Here is a 12,303-nt window from a genome sequence, read left to right on the forward strand (position 1 = left end):
ATTCTAATGCTCTTAATTGTTATTTATGCTTCGCGAAGGAGATTTCTGTCCCCAGGAGATTTATTGCTTGAGATTCAGAAGCAGGATGTGTGTATTTCTACCTCTTTCCATGTCCTTTTATTGCAGACAACGTGTGTGGAAAAGAAATAATGAGTCGGGAGGGCAAAGGGGGGGGGAAGGGAAGATGTATAATTTCCTCTGGGGGGGATTTTTTACTGTTTATTTGTAACGTGGGACTCTTAAATGATTAAAAAGAAAAAAACTGCAAAATGTATGGTCTCCTGGTGGGCATCATGCTTTTTTATGCCTATGAGTTTATTATAGGTCTTATGTCTGCCATTGTACTAAAATAGACTATGAGTAAAACCCGGTAACATGTATTTAGAGGTTTTGAGTAATTTCTGAAATAACTTTAAATAACGGAAGAGGAGTTGTCGGTAGTGAACACTAATGTAAGAGATGAGCATCTGTGGGAACTATCCTTTTATAAAAGTCATGTTTATGTTCTTCTGCTTAGTGAGGCTGATCTGGGGATTAAAAAGAAGTCTTCATTGTCAAGACAAAGGGCATGGATATAGCACAGGTGCTTTTCAATTAGATTGAGGGAGCATCACTGCAACTTTATACCCTGTGGTATAAAACCCAAGAATAATTCTTGGGTTTTGAAGAAGCCCTGTGCTGGGCTGACTGTGAGCTTCACAGCTGCAGCCTGATGCCAAAGTTAACAGCTGAGGAAAAACAAGACTGAGTTATTTGCTCTCCTTGGGTAACTATAACAGATGGACTATGGGCACAACAGGCATGTGACTGGCAGGTGTCTCCTCAGCTCCTCTCTGCTGCTGATGACAAGTGTTACTCTCATCCCATCCTAGGTCTGGTCAACATTGCTCTCTCCTGGGTGGGTCTAGCAGTGGTGCAAGTGCTACTGATGATGGCAGGGCTAGAATGTGAGTGTTCTCTGGAGGAGCCTCAGGAGGCTCTCATTAGTCCCATTTGCACTTTCTGCAACTGGAGAGTGGCAGACCAGCCATGGCAGAAAACTGATCTGAAACTGCTCAGGGAAAGTACCCAAGCATCTGCCCCCAGCCAGAATGCTTAGGGACAGAATGCAAGTGTGTCAAGGAGTGAGATGGACTGCTATGTTTGATATCATTTTTGATGTACCTGTTGTGTGTCTAGGAAAGAGGACGTGGTCTCCAGCATGTTATCCAGCACCTGGCAGTAATGCTCTGGCATGCCCATGCAAAAAACAAGTAGCAGGCAAGCCGTAGACCTACCTGCCTGTTTGCTCAAAGCTGCGCTGACATCTCATTGGATTCTCTTCACCTGCACAAAACCTAACTTTGCTCTGTATTTTTACTGTAGAAAAGACAGCATGAAGCAATAGCTGCAGCAGTAAAAGTGCACTCTTGTCACTTGCAAGTGGTGTAGCCTTGGGCAAGTCAGTTCTGTCTGAGCCCTTTACCCTTTATTTGCCTCATCTGTTCAGACTGCAAGCTCTTCAGGGTTATGGCTGTTACTGTGTATTTGCAGAGCTTGTATCAAAGGTGCAGAAAATTATCATTTGATTATCACAATACTTATGCAAAACCCAATAAATTTATAAAGATATCAGTAAGCAACAGTATTATTACAGCTCCTTATCCCTTCATCTCCCCCTTCATCATTTCCTGCTTTTAGTCACAACCATCCCTTTCTGCTTGAACCATTTCCAACCCAACCTCAACCCTCTCTTTCTGGGCTATTTAAAGGAATGTTATGTATAAGGAATGAATTATGCCTCTGGTTTCTGCAGTCCTGCCTTGTCTACCTATTGCACTGATTGCTACTGACAGGCCTAACACTCCTAGCATTGTGTGATCCAGTGGATATTCTGATTTTCCCCATGGAAATTGAGTATTGAAATCTGCTGCAAAGTCATAGGTAAAAAAGAAGATTGCAAATCATTAGATAGCTTTAACCCAGTTGTTACTTTGCTAAACCAGTCCATAGGCCATATCCTTGGTTTCATTTGATAGATGAAAATAATTCAAGTGGAATTCACTAGTGATGAATTTATCCCTGGGAGGGCAACGTTAGGAAAGGAGGTAAATCAGCTCATTAACTGTGTAAGCACTCGCTTACGCTGAATTTGTTCAGCCATTTTAAAACCATTTATTTGGTGTGGGCATGCTAAAGGATCAGAACAGACATTATTTTCATTACTTCCTTATGGTATGCCATTTTCTTAAATGAATAGTCATAGTTGAATGTATAGTGAACTGCAGATTATTAGTAGGTTTGAAGGCAGGACCTTCAGTGTTAGAATGAAGGAGCTAAGGGGTAACTTCTGTTTGGAAAATTTGCACAATTAGCCTTCTTAGGCCACGCACATGAGGACTGGCATCTTCATGTCACTACAGTGACATATTATGTACTCCACAGTGCTAGATAAGCTCATCAGAGACTTCTATGAGCTCAAGCCACTCAGTACTGATTGTGACTTTTGATAATAAGTTGTGGCTATCCAGCTGCCACGATGGCTGTAATGTAGAGATTAAATGCACAACCTTCATCTTGAATGTCTGAATTTCGGTGATACTTGGGCATAAATCGAAGTAGTACATGACCCTAATTTGTTATTCATAGTCACTTACATGCTGGCAACTTGATACCCCCAATTCTTACACACGATGAAGCGAATGGGTGGTCCCATTTACCTTGGAAACAATTTCATTACTTTATGACTTTATACATTAAAGGGACAGGTAATACTACCTCATAAAATACAGCACCTGTTGTAGAAGGGCAATTTAGCAAATATTACCATATGCTATTGCAGATGAAAATCCAGTGTTATGCTTATGGAAAGTCCTAATGTTGCCCTGTGGTGTGTATATCAAAAGATCCAAAAGAGTTAACATGAACTAAATAATTGAAACTATCTTTAAAATGATCAAGAACTTTTACCTATCTGTCTTTTGTGCATCTTGGCCCATAGTTTATTACTGTTTTTACAAACTAATGTCATAATACTCTTTCAACAGAGTTACTCATTTACTTTCTTCCCTTGAGGTCTGCAGTTTGTTCCAAGTTTTATTTTAGAGTATACCTGATGCATTAATGAAGTGCAGCATATGACTTCTCAGTAGGTACACAGCTATTGCTAATTCAGTTTGCCCATTGGAGCATTTCACGCAATATTTGATAAAAACACTCGTAGTAAACACAGAATTTTTTTTTTTCCCCCTAGTATATGAATAGGGTTTAATTCCACAAGGTTCTGATTGTATTAATTTCCACTAGCATTCAGAAAGATCAGTGCCACACAAGTCATGTCCACTTGTTTAATTTTAGTTAGACTGTTGTCTTAGGGGTCATCACTTCTGTAATAAATGCTTGAATTGGCATTACCCTTACTGAGAGTGAACTTTTTTTAAACTTTGAGAGGCTGAGGGAATTGGGTTTGTTCAGTCTGGAGAAGAGGAGGCTTTGGGGTGATGTAATAGCAGCCTTCCAAAATCTAGAGGAAAATCAAGGAGATGGGGCCAGGCTCAACAATGATGTATGGTAGGAGGACAAGAGACAATGGCATAAATTGAAACAAAAAAGGTTCAGACTGGATATAAGGAAAAAATTCTCCCCACAAGGACGGTCAGGCAGTGGAATGGGTTGCCAAGAGAGGCTGTGCAGTCTCCATCCTTGGGAGCTCTCAAGACCCGTCTGGATAAAGCCTTGAGAAACCTGGTCTGAGCTCAGAGCTGACCCTGCTTTGAGCAGGAGGTTGGACTAGAGACCTCCTGAATCCCCTTCCAGCCTGGATTTTCCTATGGTCCTGGAAAAAAGCTTATGAACTAAGATTTTTTTTTTTTTTTTTTTTAATCCAGTCTTAGTCTTTGACACAGTAGTGTGGATCAGTACATGTTTACCCAGAGTTCTGCTTGCTGGGCTTTTAACAGTACAAAGGACTCTGTGCAAAGATGGTCTTTAAAGTCACCAGCATAGGCAAATTTCTATGCGAAAGGCAATTTCTTTAACATGTCAGTATAGTAGTAGTATTTTGTTCTTCCTTATCTTGAGGAACTCCAAGTGCTTAGCAGAAGAGGTTGAACAGTAATGTTGGTGCAAGTCTGTTCACAAGAATGCTACTTTATTTGGACCCTTTGGAGTTTGTTTGTTGGGTATTTTGGGGGGTTTTTTAGTTTTGTTTTCGGTTTGTTTTTTTTTTTTCCCCGGGAGCCTTGTTGCTTTAATTACCTCATTAGGATCCATGGTAAGGTTTATCAATACTCCATCAGTTTGCCTACCACTGAGCCAGGAAAGAGGACTGTACCTCCTTCCTACACTCTCAACACCTTTCCCCTAAGTACTGTTCCTGCTTTCACGATCCGTGTTCGAAAGCCAAGCTAGTACTTTTTCTCGTAATCAGAATACATCCTGTTTTTGCTAGACTTTTTTTTCGTACCATGTATTTTTAAGAATAATTCTTTAAACAAGGATGATTGTACCAGTAGGCACTGGCCATGGGAAGGGAAGAGGTATGTAAAAACTCCTAGGGAAGTTACTAATGTCAAGGGAAAGTTAAGGGGTATCTCAGGGATTCAAACATCTTTTTCTTAAGGTTGGGGTTTTTATAATACTGCTGGCTTTTTAAAAAAACAACAGCCTCTTGTTGGTTTTGAAATGAATTCACAAGGTGTTCTTTTTACTTCTTTTCAATGCAACTGACTGCAAGTAAAGTTCAATGCACTGTTAGAATTCTTACAGCTTTTGAAAAGGTTCTGTCCAGTAGTTTTCACTTCTGTAATATTTGATGCTAGATTTTCTAAATTGTGTAATTTTTCCTTTGATATGTGGAAAATAAAACACTGGCAAAACAATATGAAGCACTGAAAGAAATGAGACCTTTCTTGATTTTCTGGAATGTGAACTTTAAATTACTATATCTTAAATATAATAGATATACCATACAAAATTGCATATTCTACTCTTATAACAAAATTAGTAATTCACAAGGTTTTATACAACTGCATATCATCATGCAATTAGTTAAAAATCACATAAAGTCTACTTAAAATCAGTAGTAATATTGTAATTTCTGTTGATACATGGAGTTTCTCACTCTCCAGTAAAATAAAGGAAATTCTTAATCAAAACAATATGGGGAAGAAAACTTTATAACAAATTTTAATACTTGCAGTATCCTCAACATATTTAGCAGGCTAGTTGTTAAGTAAGTTTCTTACCAGATGCATGATGCAGGTTTTATTTCCCTGATTTTAAAGTCTGAGGAAACAGGTGGCGAGGTTAAGTTTTTGATCCTGGATGAATAAAAGCGTAAGTCACTTTTTTAATAGAATCTATAGTTTTAAAACATTCAGAAGTACCGTAATAATTTTTTGAGAACACAACATCAAGATTTATGAAGATCATCAAATTATCAAGGTCACAGTCAGTGCTAGTGTTAAGAGTCAAAACTAAGTCCTTTGGAATCCTGCCCTATACTGTGGCAGTGCCTACTTGCAAACTCAAAAGAACCCTTGCTAATTGCTAGAAAGTATTGCCTCAAGTATAGGGGGTAAAAGCTATAAAAAATGAATAGTTGTGTACTAGTATAAAAATGTAATGTGAGCCAAGTTTATTCCTTACACAACATGAAGTAGTAGTTGTAGCATAGGGTATTATAGCATGCAGTGGCTACACAGCCACAATTTTTGCCACAGAAAAATTTGTCTTTAGAAACAGAAGTGCAGTTTGCGAGACAAATGAAACAGTTTCCCATGCCGGGAAGTGTTTTGTTTCTGTAACCAGAAAGCAAGTCCATTGGGTTGTTTGATTGTAGTTGGTTCTGCTCAGTTTTTCTTCTTTCTGTATCCTTCTAACACAGCTGTGCTTTTTTCTAAATCTGATCCTGTGCTGTGGCCCAGTCCATGGCCCAGGTTTTGTCCTCAGTATTACACAGTGCTTTATAGAATACAAAGACAAGTTCTGTGGTCTATGCTTTTTTCATATTGGCAAGTGTCTGTACCATTAGAATAGCTTCATTTTTTAATATTATTCTTTGCCTTTCAACACCTTTTCAGAGATGATTTTTGGCATTTACAGGTTGATTCTCTTCTTGACACCTGAAGATAGAAATTCAGTAACATCATCATTCCTTTCTGGTTCTCCATTGAGCTGAAAATGCTGCATTTACAATTGTTTCCTTTTGGATCTTCTTTTAAGGGGTTTTGCTGTAGCCAGAAATGTTTTCATCATGTCAATTAGGCAAAATATTTATTGCGACATACATATAAAATTAATGTTCTGTCCTGCCATTTCCAGGTGAACCGGATTTCAACAGTGGACAAATCAGATCCAATTCTAAACTGTTTTAAGATGCTTAAGATTAGCTTCATAAATTCAGAAATGACAGAGACATTCTAGTCAAGAGCATTGATATTCATGTGGGTTGAAGCTGGGCAAAACCCTTGGTTCATGGGGGTGTTATAAATAAGTCATTTGTCAATTTAGATTTATTGAGCTGAGCAGGGCTGGTTGATCAGCAATACAGATGTTGAACTGTAAGAGGACAAGCCTACATTACTTGTCATAGGCCTATTTATCTTCATTACTAGTGCCATTTCTTAGTATTTCAAAGTTAACATTTTTCTAATAGAGACTGTATCACTCTTGATTTGTGATGACCTTTGGCATGCTATAATTTTGGCAAAGGGCCTCTGCTTTGCGTGCTTAATGCTGACACCTCTACAAATACATCATCTGTGACCATACTTTTTCAAGGCCACTTTTAACGTGCTCAGTACTATTTTGCTCTCAAATTCCCTGGGCAGAATCCAGTTTGCTCTGGGCACTGTCAGCAACTGATAGGGGATTTCAGATGAAGGGTTTGCTCACAGGGTACGTAGAAAGGACACACAGGGTAACTTTAATGCAACTCCAAAATTTTGGAGTGTTATAATGCGTGATTTTTCCCTGTCTTAGTGTTGTTATACAGTTGAATGTATACTAAGTAAGTGGAGTATCCAGCTTTGTCGCTAGTTTAAAATATTTTACCTCTTCTGAGCAGACATTATCAGGAAAAGCAGCTTCTTGTGGCTGTTATCTTGGTGTTTTTCCACATTCAAGGGAGTAATGTGTGACACTGTACAGTGACAGTGTAGTTGTGCTCTGCTTTTCTTGGCTTGTTAGTAAGCTTCCATGGGATTATTTACATTTGCTTGGTGTGGTGGATTATGCTTACTACCTTTTGTTGCACCCACTGCAACTCATAAACCCTGTAAAGCAAGAGAAGTTCCTTGCATGTTCTGAGCTCGATGTCAATCAAGCAAGTATGTTCCCTCTCTGTAGTTTGTTGTTAATTTGAACAAGAACACAAACATCATTGTAGGTGCTGTCTTCAAACAGGTTCCAAGGATTTTTCCTGTGGGTTAGCTCTGTTCCTAGTGCCCCTTACATGAAGAGGAAAGCTTCAACTTCCTTTCTACTTTGTTGAATTGTGTCCAGTTAAATCAAATGAAGGCAGTGTTTGAACACACAGCAAAAGACACGTCACAAGGATATAACCCAGGTTTTGGTAAAAGCCAGGGAGAGATCTCCCATTACTTCAAACCAATTATGCCAGGCTTAAAACCCACTGGAGCTAGTATAGGCAGGTCTTCTGCAGCCGTCACCTGTATGCTGTTATGCAAGAAGCTTGCATAGGGCATAGCTGTGAGTAGAGTACACAGCCAAAACCACATCAATCATTTACACTTGTTCTTCTTCCCTGAGAAGAACTGTGATGGATCTGATGGGTATGTCTCTGTAAAGAAGAGGAGCTATAGATTTAGTTCCAGGGGAGCTGTGCACACCCTATTTTGGCACCTGTCCGCCTCCCAGTGAATTCTCTGAAGCAACTGCCAACCAGTGTGAGGTATGCCGATGGGACAATCTATGCCTAAATTTCCTGTCTGTAGAAGAGACAGATATTTCTACCTTCCTTCACTTAGGTGTTGAGACTGCAGAGCCAGTATTAATTTTTAAGGCCTCCAGGTATTACAGTGAGAAGATTCATTTAGACCTTATAAATAATGAAAGTCTCAGTTCTTTATTTGGAACAAACAGTAAAATAACTGCAAGCATCATACAGACCAGCCCACCATCAGAATTCAAGAGAAAGCACAGTATTTGCAACACCTCTAGACAAAGCTTGCTGTCTTTCTGTTTGGTTTTTTTTTTTTTTTTTCTTTCTACCCTGGCTTCCATCAGCTGTTTAGAGACCTACTAGATCACTCAATCTACCATAAGCCTCGAAAGCTCAAGTCTGGGTCCTTCTGCAGCATTGTGGCCAAATGTCCAGGCAGAACACATATCTAGGTGTAGACAGTTCTGCCTGCAAGCAAAAAATGGGGACTATGCTCAGCCATTTGAAAAGACCAACATAGCAGAGAAGCAAGTTTATAAGGAGTACTCCTCTGACCAGTCAGGCAGAGTGTACCTGTGGTATTGAGCCTGTTCAGATTCCCAGGTTAGATAGCTGCTGCCATGCTTTATCAGCTTCATCTGTTGGACACTTAACAGCTAAACAAACCGCCTGGGAAGCAGGGAACAGGCAATAACTGCACTAACAGCCTAACCCAATACAGAAAATCGTGCTTCTTATGCTTTTGCACCAGTGGCATTTGACGCTCAGTGATGAATTAAATAGGCCATGCAAAGTTATCGGGGCTAGATGCGATATCAAGCCAGCATATGTCTGCCCTTTACAGACCAGCAACCACATGCACAGTTGCATAATGTTGTATTGTACTTAGTGTTATTCGAGAGCCAGCTGTGTAAGTTACTGTTTTATTATCTCTAGTGGGACTGTATACATGACTTGTGGTGAAAAAAGTAACTCCTTTCTCCTCCAAAAGCTTTATTTTTCCCCCAGAGCTTTTGTTTTCAGTGTGTGATTCATCATTGCTCAGTGCCTTATGTAAACCTTTATTCCAGTGCAAAACGGACTTAAATGGGACACGGTCTAAGCACTCTGAGAATAGCTACAAATGACCCCTTATACAGGCCAGTAATTCAGGCTTGACGCTCTGTTTCTTCTGGTTCCACTGTAGTTATGAGGGAGCTTGCAAACAGGAGTATGTCCTTAAATACAGGTTTTTGTCTGCTAGCTCTTTTCTTTAAGCGTGTCAGTTCTCATTTTGGAATTCATCACTGTCTCTGCTGTGGTTTGGGTTTTTTTTCCCCTAGGAGTCTACAGTGATTTATTTGCAAACTGCGGAAGCTTTGGTCTCCCGCACTAAATTGTCTGCTTCCAGTTCTAAACCCTCAGTAACTCTTCAGACAATGATTTTATTTGTTTCTGCTGTGTATGCATTCATGTTATTCACATTATCATTTGGTAATTGCATCAAGCCACTTGCCTTGGTCATCAGCTGCAGGATCTGTGGGTAGTTCCCACCATCAGGGAATTTCACAAATAAATTGTAAGCTATATTTTATGCATCTTTAAATCAGATCTGTACTTTACCTTTACAGCTGTCTCAGGATAAAAAATATAGCCAGTATAACTGAATCCCTGAGGAAAATAAGCAGAATCATTTTTATTGTGCTTAGGCTCATCTTTACTAGTATTAACAGTGCAGTTAAAAATGCATCCCATAGCTCTGGTTAACTTTACTATAAAATCTTAAAATGCTAATTTAGTACCTGGCATTATAGAATACATGAGCAAAGAGAATGTTAGAGAAAACGTGACGAACACAGGCTTCCTTGTGGTTAACAGTAAAGCCCTTTTACAGTGGTAGGGGAAAGTATGTAATAGCATTTATACCCTTTCTTGTTGCTGGTTTGATGTAAAAGATCTCATTTCAATGAGAACTGGGCCTAAACACAATAAAACCACGGTGACTTTCAGAATTTTCATTTATTTTGTTTGAGCAATAACAATATCACATAGCCATGAGACACTACCTAGTTAGAAAACAGGCAGATTAATTTATAGGTCAACTAGATCCAGCTGGTTGCTTTAACATGTTTTTCTTTATGCCATTCTAGCAAACAATGCACTTGTTAAAAACCTAATTAATGCTAGAGCGGACAAACAAACCAACAAAAGAGGCACTTAGAGGCACTGTTCATAGGAGTTAGAGATGGAAGAGCTCCATTAGGTCATCTGCCTATTCCTCTAATAGTACGAGGCTGTTTTCCTCAATCAGAAGGGAAGAGTCGGTGAACCGAGCAAGAGGGTGAAGACAGAGGAAATGGCACTGGGAAGTGACAGAGCAACAAGAGCATCATAGGAAGGAAACCAAACAAGAACAGTATGAGCAGTGGGCTTAGAAATCAAGGTTAAAGCACATTGCATTTGGAGGTCTTTCGTGAAGAGGATTTCTTTAGAGTACTTGCCTATTTCTATAAAGAAAATAGGAAGGAGGATTGTATGGTTGTGCAGGAACTGTATTGACAGAACTAACTATTGAATAAAGGGACACCATGCTGAGATGTACAGCTGCTTTATGTCCTGTATGGGATGGGGCTGGTGGTAGGTTTTCAGTATTTTTCAATTAGGAAGGATCACACTTTAGACTCCATGTTGTATGAGTGTAATTCACAGCTCATGTTGTAAATTTTCTGAAATACCTGACGAAATAGTTTTAGCCTGAAGCTGAATAGATCCCTGGTCAGGTTTTCCTTAGAGTTAGTTACAACAAATTAATCTGTTTTCTATTTCTGGTGAACTCTTTTCTTCCCTTTAGCCTTCTTGATATTCCAGTTTGTCAAGCACACATTATTTTTGGATTTCAGAAGTAGTTATCCTTCACCTTGGCTAGCCTTGCTACCATTCAGGTGAACTGATACAGGCTTTCTTGTACAACAGGTTAGGCATTACTGAACTCATTCAAATATTAATTTAAACACTGAGTCAAAAAATTGGCATTATTTCCTAGAGAAGTTTCTCGCCTGAGTGCTGACTGCAATGACTTTACTTTGGCAACATTGTCCTGCATTTATTTAATCTCGTGAAACCAACTTGGTCCACTTTTAGAGTTGTGATATAGCTATAAATGTTACTAAATATGAGTCTTGGATGGACTAGCTGAATGTTTCCATTTCTTTATGTTCTCTGTTTAAAGGTTTTTCTAACCAATAAGTTGTGCTCATATAATCTGAATTGTCTTTTATTTAAACATAATAAAAACAGTGATACTTGTTTTAAGAGGAGCATATTTCAGTTTTATTCAAACTACTTAAAATGCTTTAAATTAAACCAAATAAACTGCTCAAGCCAGAGGATAAGTGCCTGCACAGTCTTTTGGACTAATTTTATTATAAACTATTTAAATTCAACCTTACTTTATGCAATGCAGCTTTCTTAGCTAAAGAAACTCGTGTATGTTCTAAGCCCTGATGCTTTCACTCTGATGCAAAATTATTATTAAATAATGTGGAGGCTTTCTTTTTCTGCTAATGCTAGTTGCCTTGTGTTTTTCTTTATTGTATACTGTTATTACACTGCCTCACTGTTTAACCAACATTAGTGCCAGCTCAAGGTCGAACAAGCAGCCACAGTAAGGTCATAATGCCCAGATGACAAGGCATCAGAGCAGATATATGTTAGGTAAGAGTAGTCTTAAAGAAATGTATTGGAAGTACAGAAGAACACAAATGAGAATTCTTGGTGAACTAAGTAAAAAGCTAAGCACTGAAACTGCATATGCTAAATTGTCCTTTTTTCTCCTCCCCTCCCTGTGCTGATCTGTGCCTACATTGAGGTTTATCATTGGGCCTGCTCTGGGATTTGTGCTGTACATGTTCTTTGAATTCATTATTGAAGACTGGCAAGCCAATACATGGAGAGTGCTCCAACCTAACAAAGATACCTCAAAGATCTCTGTTTGGCTTGATAAGTGGTTAGAAATACAATTTAAGAATTAGTCTTCTTGCTCCTTCTGTCTTGATTTTGAAAAGAATAGATTTAAAAGAAGTTGTGTGGATAAGGCATGCCATGCTATCATGTAAATGACCCAGCCCATTGAACGTACTTGGTGACACTCGCATGGTAACACATACATATGTGTATGTTCACGTTCACATACATACAACTGAAAGACAGCATTAAAATATTTTTATATCATGCAACTACTCCCATGACAGCTGAGGTAAACATTCCTGGCTGTTAGATCTCATAAATGAACTTCCTGAGCTCTGGAAATGTTTCATAAATGTCATTAAGTAAATATCTTTTTAGTTGATATTAAAAGTAGTATTATATGACTCGGCCCTACAGCAACATTCAGAATTTCTCTCTCAGTCTGACAGCGGGTGTTTGTTTTGTTTTTTTAA

The 12,303-nt window shown here is 38.8% G+C and overlaps 1 protein-coding gene across 1 annotated transcript in view; it reads left to right on the forward strand.

Moving 5' to 3' along the window:
* BCAT1 (branched chain amino acid transaminase 1) overlaps positions 1–12,303 on the forward strand; it is a 65,693-nt gene that overhangs the window by 542 nt on the left and 52,848 nt on the right. The gene's annotated exons all lie outside the window — the stretch shown is intronic.

This window comes from Mycteria americana, chromosome 1, assembly GCF_035582795.1.
Source record: "Mycteria americana isolate JAX WOST 10 ecotype Jacksonville Zoo and Gardens chromosome 1, USCA_MyAme_1.0, whole genome shotgun sequence".
In the NCBI taxonomy this organism is placed as follows: Eukaryota; Metazoa; Chordata; class Aves; order Ciconiiformes; family Ciconiidae; genus Mycteria; species Mycteria americana.